Source organism: Aythya ferina, assembly GCF_964211825.1.
Source record: "Aythya ferina genome assembly, chromosome: 5".
Classification (NCBI taxonomy): domain Eukaryota; kingdom Metazoa; phylum Chordata; class Aves; order Anseriformes; family Anatidae; genus Aythya; species Aythya ferina.
Window position 1 is genome coordinate 52,250,869 of NC_140301.1, and position 15,381 is coordinate 52,266,249.

Here is a 15,381-nt window from a genome sequence, read left to right on the forward strand (position 1 = left end):
AAGACATGTTTCTCTGTATAGCCAGAGACTCTACATTTTGGTGCCAGAAGAGCCCATGATGAGTCTAACAATCCATTCTATATTGCTTTTTTTTCTACAGAGATTTCCAATACAGCTGAGAGTTATGACAATAAGTTTTAGAGGTGAAAGGTCTGACTAGTTTGTAGAAAATAACAATACCATCTATTGTTACATGCTGCTAACCTTGATTCAAAGACCAACAGAAGAAAAGCTCCATCGACCAAATGCCAGCAACAGAGCCATCCACATTTCAATGAATATACAGGATGCAAGACTTGTATTTGTAGCAAGGTCCTTTGGTTTCTCTAGCAAACTCTCAAATTTGCAACAGCTTCCTTCAGTGTCTTCATACTGAGATTTTAATTAATTAAATATAAATCTGAATGATACAGCTATTAAAGAGGCATCTGCCTTGTTTACTTTGACGCTAAAGTCTCACCCTGAACAGTATGGAATGTATTTTGACATAACAAGATAAGTATTTTATGAGTTATTTCCCTTAAGAAGATGAGTAGTGGAATAATGTGAATTCAGCTGATTCAACAAGGTCCTGTATTCTTAAGTAAGAATGTATTTGAACGTTCGTCTTCACATTAGAGAGCTACTGGCATTTAGGAAGAATTTCAAAATTCACATTGCTCAGCAATTATTCCAGACTGTCATCAGATTCAGGAAAATGGCACTGCATCATTTTATACTAAACATGATTTCACTAACATGAAGGAGACTTGATACATTCTCTGATAAATTCCAGGTGTGTGAGATAGGATTAATATGAGAAGGAGAAGGAGAAGGAGAAGGAGAAGGAGAAGGAGAAGGAGAAGGAGAAGGAGAAGGAGAAGGAGAAGGAGAAGGAGAAGGAGAAGGAGAAGGAGAAGGATGGAGGGGGAGGAGAAGGAAGGAGGGGGAGGGGGGGGAGGGGGAGGGGGAGGGGGAGAGGAGAGGAGAGGAGAGGAGAGGAGAGGAGAGGAGAGGAGAGGAGAGGAGAGGAGAGGAGAGGAGAGGAGAGGAGAGGAGAGGAGAGGAGAGGAGAGGAGAGGAGAGGAGAGGAGAGGAGAGGAGAGGAGAGGAGAGGAGAGGAGAGGAGAGGAGAGGAGAGGAGAGGAGAGGAGAGGAGAGGAGAGGAGAGGAGAGGAGAGGAGAGGAGAGGAGAGGAGAGGAGAGGAGAGGAGAGGAGAGGAGAGGAGAGGAGAGTTGCTATGTTGTTCAGTCAAATGAATGGCAAGTGTCTGTAGGCAAATAGGTAAAAATAGTTATTTCACAGCAGACTGGAAAATACAGAACTTTAGTCCAGTAGTTTTGTCATATCAGAGAAATTGTTCTCTGACTTAGTATCATGATATCTGCATATATCACAAAACTTCTGCATATCAATTGTGTTGCAGATGCTAAATCATACAGGATAATTTTATAACCCGCACAGATCCATTCAGTGTATGGGTATGGGATACATGTTTAACCTTTTTTTTTTTTTTAATGATAAACATAAAATAGATCGCAGGCATTTTGTTGTTATGACAATTTGGCATCTTCTGAGCAAATGTATTTGCTTACTATATATACATCTTCAAGCTGTCAAGTAATTGGACAACCGTTGCCCTCTCCTCATATTACAAGTTTGATTAAAATGGCAGAGGCCAGATGCCCAGCTCACTCACAGATTCTTTAATTAGAGGGTCTCCTGAACCTCTAAACCTCTTGAATAAAAAAAAGAGCAATTAACACTTTTTCAGGGCACCCTTCGTCCATCTGTCACAGCACAGGTGAAAAAAAGAAGAGAAAGAGAGAAAGGGAAAGAGGGAAAGAGAGAGAGAAAGAGAGAAGGAAGGAAGGAAGGAAGGAAGGAAGGAAGGAAGGAAGGAAGGAAGGAAGGAAGGAAGGAAGGAAGGAAGGAAGGAAGGAAGGAAGGAAGGAAGGAAGGAAGGAAGGAAGGAAGGAAGGAAGGAAGGAAGGAAGGAAGGAAAGAAAGAAAGAAAGAAAGAAAGAAAGAAAGAGAGAAAGAGAGAAAGAAGGAAAGAAAGAAGGAAAGAAGGAAGGAAGGAAGGAAGGAAGGAAGGAAGGAAGGAAGGAAGGAAGGAAGGAAGGAAGGAAGGAAGGAAGGAAGGAAGGAAAGAAAGAAAGAAAGAAAGAAAGAAAGAAAGAAAGAAAGAAAGAAAGAAAGAAAGAAAGAAAGAAAGAAAGAAAGAAAGAAAGAAAGAAAGAAAGAAAGAAAGAAAGAAAGAAAGAAAGAAAGAAAGAAAGAAAGAAAGAAAGGAAGAAAGGAAGAAAGAGAGAGAGAGAGAGAGAAAGAGAGAAAGAGAGAAAGAGAGAAAGAGGAAGGAAGGAAGGAAGGAAGGAAGGAAGGAAGGAAGGAAGGAAGGAAGGAAGGAAGGAAGGAAGGAAGGAAGGAAGGAAGGAAGGAAGGAAGGAAGGAAGGAAGGAAGGAAGGAAGGAAGGAAGGAAGGAAGGAAGGAAGAAGGAAAGAGATTATAACAAAGCTTTTCTCCAGAAAACACTGGACTCTGCTCCTCCAGCTAGCCCATCAGAAGCATCCCTCCCTCCTCCTGAAGAAGATGAAAAGCCTCTAGGTTTTCAAATATGCTAACTGCACAATAAATCGTCCTAGGGAGAAAAATCATGCAGAAGCTACACAGACGGGCACAACATGTCTTTAATCACACTCATTTCCGTCAGGCAAAAAAAGCCTTACAAAGCTTGGTTGGTTAAATGCAAGGGCTTGACATGTGAGGACATCCTCTTCCAACCCCCATGTGCCCCCGCCCCCCCCACCCCCCAGCCATCCATGGTATCAAATGAGATCTGTTATCAGCCTTAGTTAGATCATAATGAAATAATTGCAGGATTCATCTCAGGGTGACTGCAGTGTAGTGAGGTGAATTAATTTTCCCACCACAGCAGGGCATGTCAGATCTGGCCACGACACGAGCAGGTCAAGCCATTATTTCTTGTGGGTGTGTGAAAATGATTGACTAGATTTCAGCACTTTGGGAGAATTTGTGGAAGAAAAACAAAGGTGCACCTCAGACGTGCTTTATCCTTTAAAAGTCAGGCAAAAAAAAAAATGAAAGTAAAACAGTTCAAAATTAACACAGAACCTTTTTCTTCAGATTGTTCTAAAAACTCTCATGCAACTTCAGGAATTTCATTAGGCATCTGTAAAATATGCATTTCGATACACTCAATGGAGGATGCTGGGTCTTTTTGTTTCATTTGTTTTGTTTTGTGTGTTATAATAAGTTTATGGCTTAAAGGTTAGCAATATGCAGTTTCTAATGATCAATATCACAATTTCCACTACAGTAAGTAGGATCTCTATATTAAATACAAAACATTCAGAGATATTTTGGATCCAAAACCTTTGAAAATCTGTATTGAAAGCCAACCAGCATATTATGTGCTCAGTAAAGTGAACCAAATACCTGTTTTTCCCCAACCATTTGGGTGTAGGGACCATTGTGAATTTCAAAATTTCCTGCATTCTTGTAGGATATGAAAATTGCTGCTTATATGAATTTTTGTAAAAGCAAACCTCTTTTTACTTTAAAAGAGCTACTCATAATCAGAACTCACATAAACCTTAGAAAGCAAAGCCACCTTGCAATTCTGAATTCTCTCTTAAGAACAAAATATATGAAAGAAAAATAAAATTTCTATAATTTCTATGAAGGTCTTTCTACTACTGTTGTTCTACCATATCAAATATTTATATGCTGTTAATTTAATATTTGCATTCACCAGCAATAGAAGAAAAATGTGGAGCCCACTACTATAGTGCTATGTTATTTGGTAATTTTTTATTTATTTTTTTTAAGTAAAGAAACATCAGAATTGCATGGCTGTGTCGTACAATTTTTCCAAGACAGATGTTGTGAAGAAATCATCTTCAATGAAGCCATCCTCAGAATCTACTTCAATTCAGAAATCCTCTGGCAGTTTCCATTGAAGCCATGAAGAGGAAACACAATGTCTTGTCTCAAGAAATGGAAAATACTTGTTGAAAAAGTTCACCAGCTCTTGCAAGCTACTAGAAACGATTGGAAAGATGAGTACTTGGAGACCAGTGGAATCTTATAGGGGAATTAAATTAGGTAATTGAGCAGTATGAATTTAATGTAAAACACTTAAGGTTGAAGTAACTACTAAGAACCAGCATTATGAAGAAAACACACCTGTACTATAAACCTTAGGGTTTCCCCTCATTTTCTTCTTGAATCTAGAGTTAATGAGAAACAGAGTCTCAGTTATGTTCTGCATTCATTTCCCATTGGTGAATGGAGGGGAGAGATTTACTTTTAGACGTGACTTTGCTAATTCTTTGCTGTTTCCTTTTTTTTTTTTTTTTCCTATATTATTTAGAAAATGTTAAGGAGATAAAGGAATGGAGCACTGTTCAGACTTCTCATGTTAAACAGAAATGAGAAGAGAAGAAAAAATTGTGTAAACACCTATATAAACCCAAAGCTGTGCTTTCTCAATTACAGAGGAGGCAGAAACACTGCTAAAATACCCCTAGAAATTATTTACCTATCTTTTTTTTTTTTTTTAGCAACTTTCCAGTTCCAGTCACCTCAGAGGCTCCAGTGCAACCTCCTGACAAGCTGAGTGAGAACAATGTGATTATTTAGCATCAAGAGAATACTAAACCTAATACTACAGCACCTCAGCTGGAAAAAGAAAAAAAAATATTTATATATATATATATATATATATATATATATATATATATATACACACATTACATACTTCATAAGGTACGAATATCCACTTATCCCAATAGATGGACTACAACAGGGGGTACCAACAACTCTTACATTTCAAAGAAAAGGGAAAAGTGGACAGTGAAAAATGAGACCATCGGACTCTTCAGGGCCAGTTTGTTTTTAGCTCGTTTTTACCCCTGATGCATTCAAACTGCATAATTAGAGACAACAACCATTAATTCCTCATACAAAATTTTGTGTAAAACCACTTGTAGAAAGTATTCTTTCTCTGTAGCAACTTTATGTTCTGGTCATTTTATATATCTGTATCTGCAATATATAGATATGTATATATCTATATATATAGATATAGATATAGATATATTTCTCTCTTAGGTCCTCACACTGATGAGCCTGTCTGTCTGTCTTGTTAACCCCTGGGCTGCCACTATCAGGGAAACTTTTCTGCTACTGAGCACATTTTGGGGACAGAGGAAAATGTCCTGGCCAAATGTTGGCCCCAAGCACTGTGAGGAGTCTATGGAATATTTTCAGCACATCTCTGTTTCAGCAAAGGGATAGGAGGAATATGTAGGAAGGTGGAATTTTCTTGAGTGAGAAGAAATGAGAAATACTCCTTCAGATGCCCATGTTGATATGTCTCTCAGCAACACAGAGGCTGCCTGAGCCATTTTTTTCCAAAGGCAGCCCAAACCTGGAGAAGCAGAGAGTGGCCATCTCCCCATTCATTGTCCTTTACTAACCATCTCAAGCCATATTCCTCTGCTCTGCTTTCATCTGTTTCCTTTTGACCCTGCCCATGGGATAGAAACCTCCCCTACCTCAACAATCTGCTGACATAGCACACTACCAAAAAGCTGTTCTCCAGGGTGTGCACCTGTGTTTTATCACAACTCATTGTCTTCCACACTACTCCCTCCCACTGCCAATGTCTGATACACTGAATTTCCTCAGTCTGCAGCTGCAGGACCCTCCTGGCAGAGACCTCATCTTTTTGGGTGTTTGCAAAGTGCTGCTCCTTTCACAGGAGTTAAGCCCACTGTTCTTCCATCTCTTCAACAGCACAGAGCTGTGCTCTCTCTGACATAAAATCGAGCTTTATAAAGGCATTCATAGTCTAGTGGATCTTGAAGCTCCAGTAGCAGCAATGCAATGCATTCTATAAATGGCATGAATGCTGATTGGTAATATTGCACATTAATTGGCAATATCTGTACTCAGCAGGTTCACGAAATATATGTTATATCACACTAACTAGTTACATAGCTGTGAGAGTAGGTATTAACTATTTGCAGAATAAATGTGTGCTCGTTTGAAGGAAGCATGTGAATTTAGTAATTTCATTTAATTAGCCTCTACGGCCTGTCAAAATCAGGAAACTGAAGAAAGCATCCATCCAATGTGACATACTGTCAAAACCAGGCAAAGCAAGTATTGTCTCCCCCGCTGTACTGTTCCCTCAGAAACATCCCCTTGAGATAATCATTTTAGCAGTATCAAACTCTTGGCAACCCTGACCTGATCCAAAGCTCACAAAAAGCAACAGACCTTCCACAGCCCACCCGTTTCTGAGGGCGTCATGTTGCCCCTTTGGTCTTAGAAGTTACAGAGGATTCAGTTCCCTCCAGGACCAGTCACAGAAAACAGTGTCACAATGCAGTGACCTTGATTTTTTTATGCTTTTGCTTTTTTTCACCTGATCTCCTTCTATGACAGAGTGATGCGCTGGGTGGATGAGGGAAAGGCTGTGGATGTGGTCTACCTTGACTTCAGCAAGGCTTTTGACACCATCTCCCACAGCATTCTCCTCAAGAAACTGGCTGCTCTTGGCTTGGACTGGCGCACGCTTCGTTGGGTTAGAAACTGGCTGGATAGCCGGGCCCAAAGAGTCGTGGTGAATGGAGCCAAGTCCAGTTGGAGGCCAGTCACTAGTGGCGTCCCCCAGGGCTCGGTGCTGGGGCCGGTCCTCTTTAATATCTTCATCGATGATCTGGACGAGGGCATCGAGTGCACCCTCAGTAAGTTTGCAGATGACACCAAGTTAGGTGCGTGTGTCGATCTGCTTGAGGGTAGGAAAGCTCTGCAGGAGGATCTGGATAGGCTGCACCGATGGGCTGAGGTCAACTGTATGAAGTTCAACAAGGCCAAGTGCCGGGTCCTGTACCTGGGGCGCAATAACCCCAAGCAGAGCTACAGGCTGGGAGAGAAATGGTTGGAGAGCTGCCAGGCAGAGAAGGACCTGGGAGTGATGGTGGATAGTCGGCTGTATATGAGCCAGCAGTGTGCTCAGGTGGCCAAGAAGGCCAACGGCATCCTGGCTTGTATCAGGAACAGTGTGACCAGCAGGGCTAGGGAGGTGATCGTCCCCCTGTACTCAGCTCTGGTGAGGCCGCACCTCGAGTACTGTGTTCTGTTTTGGGCCCCTCGCTACAAGAAGGACATCGAGGTGCTTGAGCGGGTGCAGAGAAGGGCGACGAAGCTGGTGAGGGGCCTGGAGAACAAGTCCTATGAGGAGCGGCTGAGGGAGCTGGGCTTGTTCAGCCTGGAGAAGAGGAGGCTCAGGGGTGACCTTATCGCTCTTTTTAGGTACCTCAAGGGAGGCTGTAGCGAGGTGGGGGTTGGCCTGTTCTCCCACGTGCCTGGTGACAGGACGAGGGGGAATGGGCTTAAGTTGAGCCAGGGGAGTTTTAGGTTAGATGTTAGGAAGAACTTCTTCACTGAAAGGGTTGTGAGGCACTGGAACAGGCTGCCCAGGGAAGTGGTGGAGTCACCATCCCTGGAAGTCTTCAAAAGACATTTAGATGTAGAGCTTAGGGATATGGTTTAGTGGAGGGCTGTTAGCGTTAGGTTGGAGGTTGGACTCGATGACCTTGAGGTCTCTTCCAACCTAGAAAATTCTGTGATTCTGTGATTCCTTGAACACAAGGGGAACACAAAACAGCAGTTTCCATACCATGAACTGACCACAGAGCTCTGTGTCTGGACTCCTCCATCCTGCTCCTGCCACCCTGGACAAGCCCAGAACTGCTCCTCCTGGATCTCAGGTGGCTTTGCTGCTGCCAGATACTCCTGTCTCCTGTGTGCCACCAAGGCGATCCCCCTGCCGACCTGCTCAGCTCTGACCTGCCATGTGCTGTCTGAAATCCCTACATTGTCTCTGTCTGCTGTGTTCTTCATGTTTCAAGAAGCTCAATTGCTTCTTCAGAGCCTGAAAAGGAGTGTTTGGCAAACCCGCTGATTTTAATGAGATCTATTATTGTCTTTGGATCAAAGGCTCACTTGATGGCAGCTATTAGCACCTCTCACCATAACAGTAATTTAAAGGTGACCACAGGCATCTTCTGTTTACTCCTTAACAGCACCCCCTCTTTCTTCCTCCCAGACTGGAGAGGACTGAGGTTACATACTTGACCAAGAATGAACCTGGTCTGTGTCTTATTGTCAACAAAGGTGTAGGAGGGAAAAGAGGGAATCTCGGTATTATAATCCACACCATTTCCTTGCAAATTCAGCTGGGATAAAAGCTGCAGTTTTCACCCTGTTGCAGGGGTGTAACTGGCATCCTGTGTGAACTAGACACTTTACTTCACTGTGACTGTGTAGGAATATGTTTAGCATACATTTTTTACCTTGCCTATTTCTGTGGAGAATTATTGTTTTTATTAGGCTGGAGTGTTCCAACTGAGGGAATTCAGCTCCATATTTTCCCCTGTTTTCCACAGTCCCTCCTGATGCAGCTGCCACATCCTCATGGATGAAAATGAGACAGAACTTTCTTCTAAGATTTTAAAACTCAAATTAGGCTATTTCTGAGGGAAAAGGCAAACCAGAAATCTACTCATTTAATAAACAGACAAATTTAACCTTACACAGGACTGAGATGATAATCAGTTGATAATATCTGAGAGTAATATCCAATTTATTATACTGGTATCATAGATTAGATTTTCCAGGCTGACCAGTTGATACACAGGAGACTGTCAGGTCTCTGACATGCCATTTTTCAGAACGGGCTCATAAGCAGTATTATATGTTAAAATCCATTAAACATGCTAAAATCTTCTTCTATCTTCCAGATATCTACCATGCTAGATGCAGAGACACATGGCTGAACCTATCATCCTTTGCAAGGTATTAACATTGCATATAACCACTATTTGTTATACGACTACAAAAGATGAAATAAGGAAAATGAAACACTTGTGCTGTCTCCAAGAGCAATGGTTTCATTCTGTCTCTTTGCATGACCTATAAAGAAATTCCACGTAACTATTCTTGTCAATCATGTTCAAATAGCTCAGCCCTGCCCTTTCTGTGTCACTCTGCCTTCTCTCCATTGTGCTCGCAATCACTACTGCCACCCTTACTGCTATTAAAGCAAAATGTTCAACAGCAAATTGTTAGTTTCTTCTGTTATACATACACTCTCTTTTCTATTTCACTGAACTACCATGCATGTGGTTTATTTTTTATAATGGTTTCCAATTAAATATCTCTAATTCAGTCTTAACATCTCATTTTTTACTTAACTTCAAAGGCAACAAGCAACTTATACACCAAATTAATTATGTCTATTATCACTTAAAGAAATCCACTTAATTCTGTGAAGCCTGGCAAATGATATAAAAATTTTGGTTTGATAATATTAACATCAACAACTTAAACTGTATTTAAACTGGGGAGGAAGAAAATAGAAATAATTAATTGCTCATCACAAATCTGTCCAATATGGAATGCCATGTGGTTCTACTTTTCTAATAAATTAGTTTGCTTTCTCTGCATTATTCTTTGTGAGGTATATAAGCAGTTAAAGGAACATATTGAAAAATGAACAATCAGGCTAACGAGGAAACTGATTAAAAGTTATTAAAACCAGAGCCAAAATATTGAGGAAGATGCAGAAGTTTTGAAATTTTGTCCCAGTCGAGCAGGACCAGGTTAACTGAGAAGCATTTACTTTTTTCCTTGTATTTATTTGTCTGTTTGGTTTTTATTATCATTATTATTATTTTCTGTACTCTCTACCCAAAGGGAGAACATTTTATAATGAAAATAAAACAAAAAAAAAAAAAAAAAAAAAAAAAAAAAAGGAAGGAAGCTGGGACAATCCCCTTTATTCATGTTCTAAAGCCCAGGAAGAGAGGAAAGAAACCCAGTCTGAGGTCTCCAGTGCTACTGTGAGGATCTTCCCAGGGCTTTGCATACGAGGTTTGTATGTCCGAGCAACCCAGGTCCCCCAGCGCTCCTCCTTGCTCAGCTCCTTCCCCAGTGCCTGGCAGCCAAAGGGTGCAGCTAGCATAGGCATGGGCGGGTGTCACAGCAATCTAAACAGACAGAGCAGAAATGAATTTCACCACCAGAGATCAACCAGCAAATTAAGCTCAACCTCCCTGACAGAAAAAAAGAGCAGCGATGGGAAGTACCCAACTCTTCACCACGCTCTTCAGAAATAACCCTGCCCACAGTGTCACCCCACCACCAGGTCTCTCAGCCACATCCAAATTTTTGTCCCAGCCAGGGCACAGTTTGGGAGGAGACGATGGCCAGATTGCTGCCAGTGCTGCATCTGCACCTCCTGCCTCAGCTCCACCAGGAGCAACTTCTTCCCTAAATAGGGGATGAAACCTTAGAGCCAGCCATGTTCTGCAAAAGCCTCTCAAAAATTATAGAGCTGGAACTGCCACAGCTAAAATTCACCTTTACTCTATTTACCTAAAAGAAGCAATATTGACTTACAGAAGGTGATTGTCCAAATTTCCACATTTATTCCCAGGGCACAACCTCATTTAGGTCTTCAGACCATCCCCGGTGACAGGCACTTCATGGTAAGTGTTTGCAGAGTAAGGCACTATTTATTTATTCTCTGACACCAGAAAATCCCCCTCTCATTTTACCAGTCCATATTCTCACACATTTTTCAGGTTAGCCAGGAGGAAACCCTGACCAGAGCTGGCTTCCAGGGTGTTCTTTCCAAGGGCAGCTTTTCAGTTTTGAAGGAACTAAAAATCTACATTGGAGTGAAGAATGGATGTTTCAAAACTGCCTATGGAGAAGAAAACTTAGGGCTGGGGAAAGCTACTGCAAATAATTGAAACACTTTGGTTAGAAGTGCTGAAATCCAGTTCTGCAGAGGAGCCCAAGCACAGGCATCTCCAGCTCAGCCATAGCAGGGGTGAAGTCTGGGACTGCCACAGCCCAGGCAGCCCATAGGGTGGCCTGCAGAGAGGGAGCAGTGAGAAACCAAGCTGGTTTTGACAGAAATCTCTTTCCTTGTCCAGTATGATGCCATTTGGAAGATATGTCAGAACAAGCCTGTTCTGAAATGTCTCAGTGACAGCAAATGAGTATGTTTTTAACAGAATAAATGTTTCAGCACAAAAGTTTTGACCAAACTGAGGAGGAGTGCAGGCTTTGCTAAATGTCCTCCTCAGTCTGTAGTATATGAGTCTGCTTTAACCAGAAACAATGTCCGGCTTCCTGTTTCTTAATTTGTGCAGTCACAGCTCATACCTTGTACTTTTAGAGGTCAGCCCCCAGCACTTAGCCAAGACAGTAACTTGTAAAAAGACCTCTGCTAATCATGTATAAACCTGATCAGAATAGATGGGAGGTTTTCCACCAGCCTTAGTATACACAAAGACTAATGAAGAATGTGGATGTTTCCAGAGAGTTTTCACACATTTGTGACTATTATGTGTTTTTTTTTACCCACTGAGAGGGCTGATTTTATCTTGTATTGCTTGAGTACAGCCATGAGATATACTCACTGGAAAATCTCTGTGCATGAAAGAGGAACGTCTGCTAAACAGGGACAGAGGATTCTTCTCTGACTCAACCCCTTTGCTCCATTTGAGTGGCAAAAAGGGGATATCATGCCTTCATTGGTTGCCAGTGCTGAATTCCCAAAGCAGAGGAATATTTTCAACTGGCATAATCCCCCATAGGCATTTCTGATGCCAGCCTCAGCTTCTTCCTAGCAAGGCAGAGAAGGAAGGAAACATGTCCATGTCTGAGGAAAAAATCTGCATTTTGTCACCAAAACCTTAGTGGAAAAGATCCCCTTAGTGGCTGTTTCAAATCAAAGCAACAAAATAGTATCTACCTAACATGGGAAAAGGATGGCTGAGAAATCAGGGAGTCGGTCTTCTACCAAGAGGACCCTGAAGCCAAAGAGAATTGGTCATTTAGTATCCCTCTATCAACCCCCATTCTCAAGAAAGAGACAAAAATTGAACAAAACTCACCTATAACATAAAGCAATAGACATGGATAATTTAATAACCAACTGGAAGATGAGAGATTTAAGCTCTTGGACCAGCAGTGAAAGAAAGCTGCGAAGTCAAAGCCTTTCTCCCTGGCAAATGCCCAACAAGCAGCTATTTCTGATTTGCACGCACAAAGTGTGTTTATATCTGTCATGCAAATTCCTATGCAAAAGAGAGGCTGAGCAGCAAAAATTACCCCTTGCCACTTTCCCTGGTTGTCCCTGCTGGAGAGCACAGAGCATGCTGGAGAGATCTTGTCCAGCCCCACTGGGAGTCTTTGACAAGAACCCTTTTCTAGCACATGGTCCTAAGTGGTATCAAAAATAGTAATTCAGCCATCTCTAAGCAAACAAAAACACAGTCTGCAAGAGACAAGAGGCTGCCAAATCTGAAGTGATGCATGTAACGTTTTTCTTTCAGGAAGAAGGGATGTTTTCTCTTTCATCTGTTTTCTGTTTGTTCATTTGGTTTCATTCATTTACAAGAGTCTCCTTCTAACCAAAGGGGAAAAAGTTGATGTTTATTTACATCCTCTCTGCATAACAAGATCCTGGCCCTTACACTCATATGTGCAGCCCCACTTAAATCAATAGGATTACTTCTGAGGAAAGTTAAATGAGTACCAAAGTCCTTGAAGGAGCAGGGCAGAAAACAGTTACCTATTGACACAAAATAGTGACCTATTGCAGTAACCCAAATAATTTGATTCAGCAGTTATTCCCCTTTCTCCTCATTTAAAGCTGCATTCTGTTTTGTTGTTAAATCAGCGCGAAGTTATCACAGGCATTAAGGAGGCAGTGGCATTAACGACGTAGCACCCAGTCTGACTGCCATGCTGCCCAACGTGCAGCCCTTTGTTATCATCATCTTAATAGTATTAAATAAAAGATAAGGACCGCTGTCAAAAAGTTAATCATCAGAAGCTGGAAATCACACAGTGAATCTGTCAGTCGTCTGAACTGGACAGGGTCATGAAAATGAAAGGGGAAGAATGCACAGTGCACAGACGATGCTTACATGCTAATAAAAACCAGCCAGGCAAAAACATATATGCACAAGACTGAGCAATTTGTCACCCTGGGCTATCATGGCCGTTCCCCTGCCTATTGTAACAATGCCAGCATTCAAAATAGTCAGAAAGGAGCTTACAGGAGCTGAATGCCAGCACATGTGTTTTTCCAGCTGGAGCCGAGTCCTGGACCAGCTTCTGAATTCTCGTTTAAGTTTCTTACTCTCTCCCTCAAACAGGAAAAACACATAATGCAAAGACTGAAAGCCCTAAAATAAAAACGTTGAAGAGAAACTAACGCTGGAAAGAGTCCTAAAACATAGCTGCGAATTTGGAAGTGTTAACCATCCCCCTGCTGCACTCATACCTTCCTCTCTGTGGAGCCGGCTGGGAGAGGTTAAGCACTGCACAGGAGCCCGGAGATGCAGACCCCCCGACACCCTCCCAGCCTTGCGCCCACAGCCCAGCACAGCCCCAGCCCTACCAAGGCTTTTGGGCTGGGAAGGGCTTCCTAGGTTTGCCTCAGCCTGATGTTGAACGTTGCACCCCCAGAAACTTTCATATGCTTCGATGTTTTCACTGTTTTGGTTCTGCTGTATTAGTAGAGCTTCCCTCTCGTCCCCTCACCTTCTTCAGTTGGAACACTCTACAAGTGCTTGTGGAAAAAAAAAAAAAAAAATTAAGTTTGAAACCCTCTCCAAAGTTTACAGTCATCTACTCCAGGCATAATCATTTCAAACGCTGCGGCACTTCACATTTGGTTAAAACCACTTCAGTTTAGAAGTGATTAGAGGTTGAAGATTTACAGTTTAAAATTTAAATTAAACTGTTTTAAATTATTGGAACACTTCACACATTTAAAGCAAATATTTTTTTTTATTTTTTTTTATTTCTCCTTCCTTCCCAGTGGTTCTGGATTTTCAGAAGTAAACTGTAGAGCAAAGGCAGCTATTAGAATCAGGAAGGACAAGAAGTCAGATTTAGGTTTTCAAATCAGAGTAACTTGCAAAAGAGAAAGTTGTGAAAATGACTGTTTCCACAACAGCAAGGGCAGCAAAAATATCTACAGATATGTAGCAAGAGAAGCATGGGAATGGATAATAATAGTGTGTAGTTTAAGGCTTGTACTAAAATATTACCTCGGATCATTTGCAACCAAATTCTTTCATTTATAAAAAGCCTATAGCAGAGGCAAATAAGCACTCCGTACTCTTTACTTCATTTCGTTTTAGCTTTCTAAGATTTCATACTTTAGTGAGAGAAATTAATAGGACAGCAACAATAAATCTTCCTCTCTAAATGCAAATCTCTTTTCTTCTTCCCCTCCCAAAGGCACAGACATCTCCAAACTTAACACCCGTACAAATTTATGTAGCACAACATATTAACTATATTTGACCTGTAAACTAAACTGCTATCTATTTCAGAGAAATTCATGTTTCACAAAAATTCATCCCGTTCCTTCAAAGAAACACCAGCGTTTGTGTCAAACTGAAGCTCCCAATTCAAAACAAGAATTGCACAGTGTGCACATATGCAAACCAGAGCTGAACCGAGGCGTTACACAGAGCACAGCCCCACGCTTTCAGCACGAAAGGTCTGACAAAGCAAGCCGAAAAATAAAATATTTCCTAGTTTACATCACTACTAAAATCAGGCAATCCCCACTCTCGCCTGGGCTGGGAGGGCTGAGAGGACAGCGGCTCCTCAGACTTTTCACAAACAAATCCCTCTTCCAGTTTTCCATCCCCCGGAGGCAGGGCCGGGTGCTGGGGCCGGGCAGAGCCGGGAGCTCGGCAGCGGCGCTGCAGGTCCCCCCCGGCCCCGCTCCTGCTGCTCTTGTTCTGCTGCCGCAGCCTCCCAGCCCCGCTTCCCTGAGACGCTAATTGGATGGCACCGGCCTTTGTACACGTATTAACTGGAAGCGGGGCTTTGTTTTCTTCCTTTTTCCCCGGGGGAGGAGGTGGGAAAGGGGACAGCCTTCACATGGATTTCTTTAAGCACCCCTAAAAGTGCGTCTCTGTGTACACATCGCCAGCTTTCTGCAGTGCTCGCTGGCTGCAGAGAGCAGTGAAGGGCCTTTATCGATAGCAAAGGCTCGCTTGCAGAAAAAGTAAAGAAGCATAAAAACAAGTTAAAATCAAACCTGACATACAGCAACGTGTTTGTCAAAACCAACAAATGCTGTTTTCATCTCTCCTTCACATATCCTGCCTATTATCATTAGCTAGCAGTCCACATTTTCTCACCAGGTTCATCAACAGCTGTACATGTAAGTGAAAGTAGATAATGTACAGGTTGTAACAGACCCCTCTACCAGTTCTCCAAAGATGAGAATCCCCTTGTTATAAAGAATAAAAAAAGG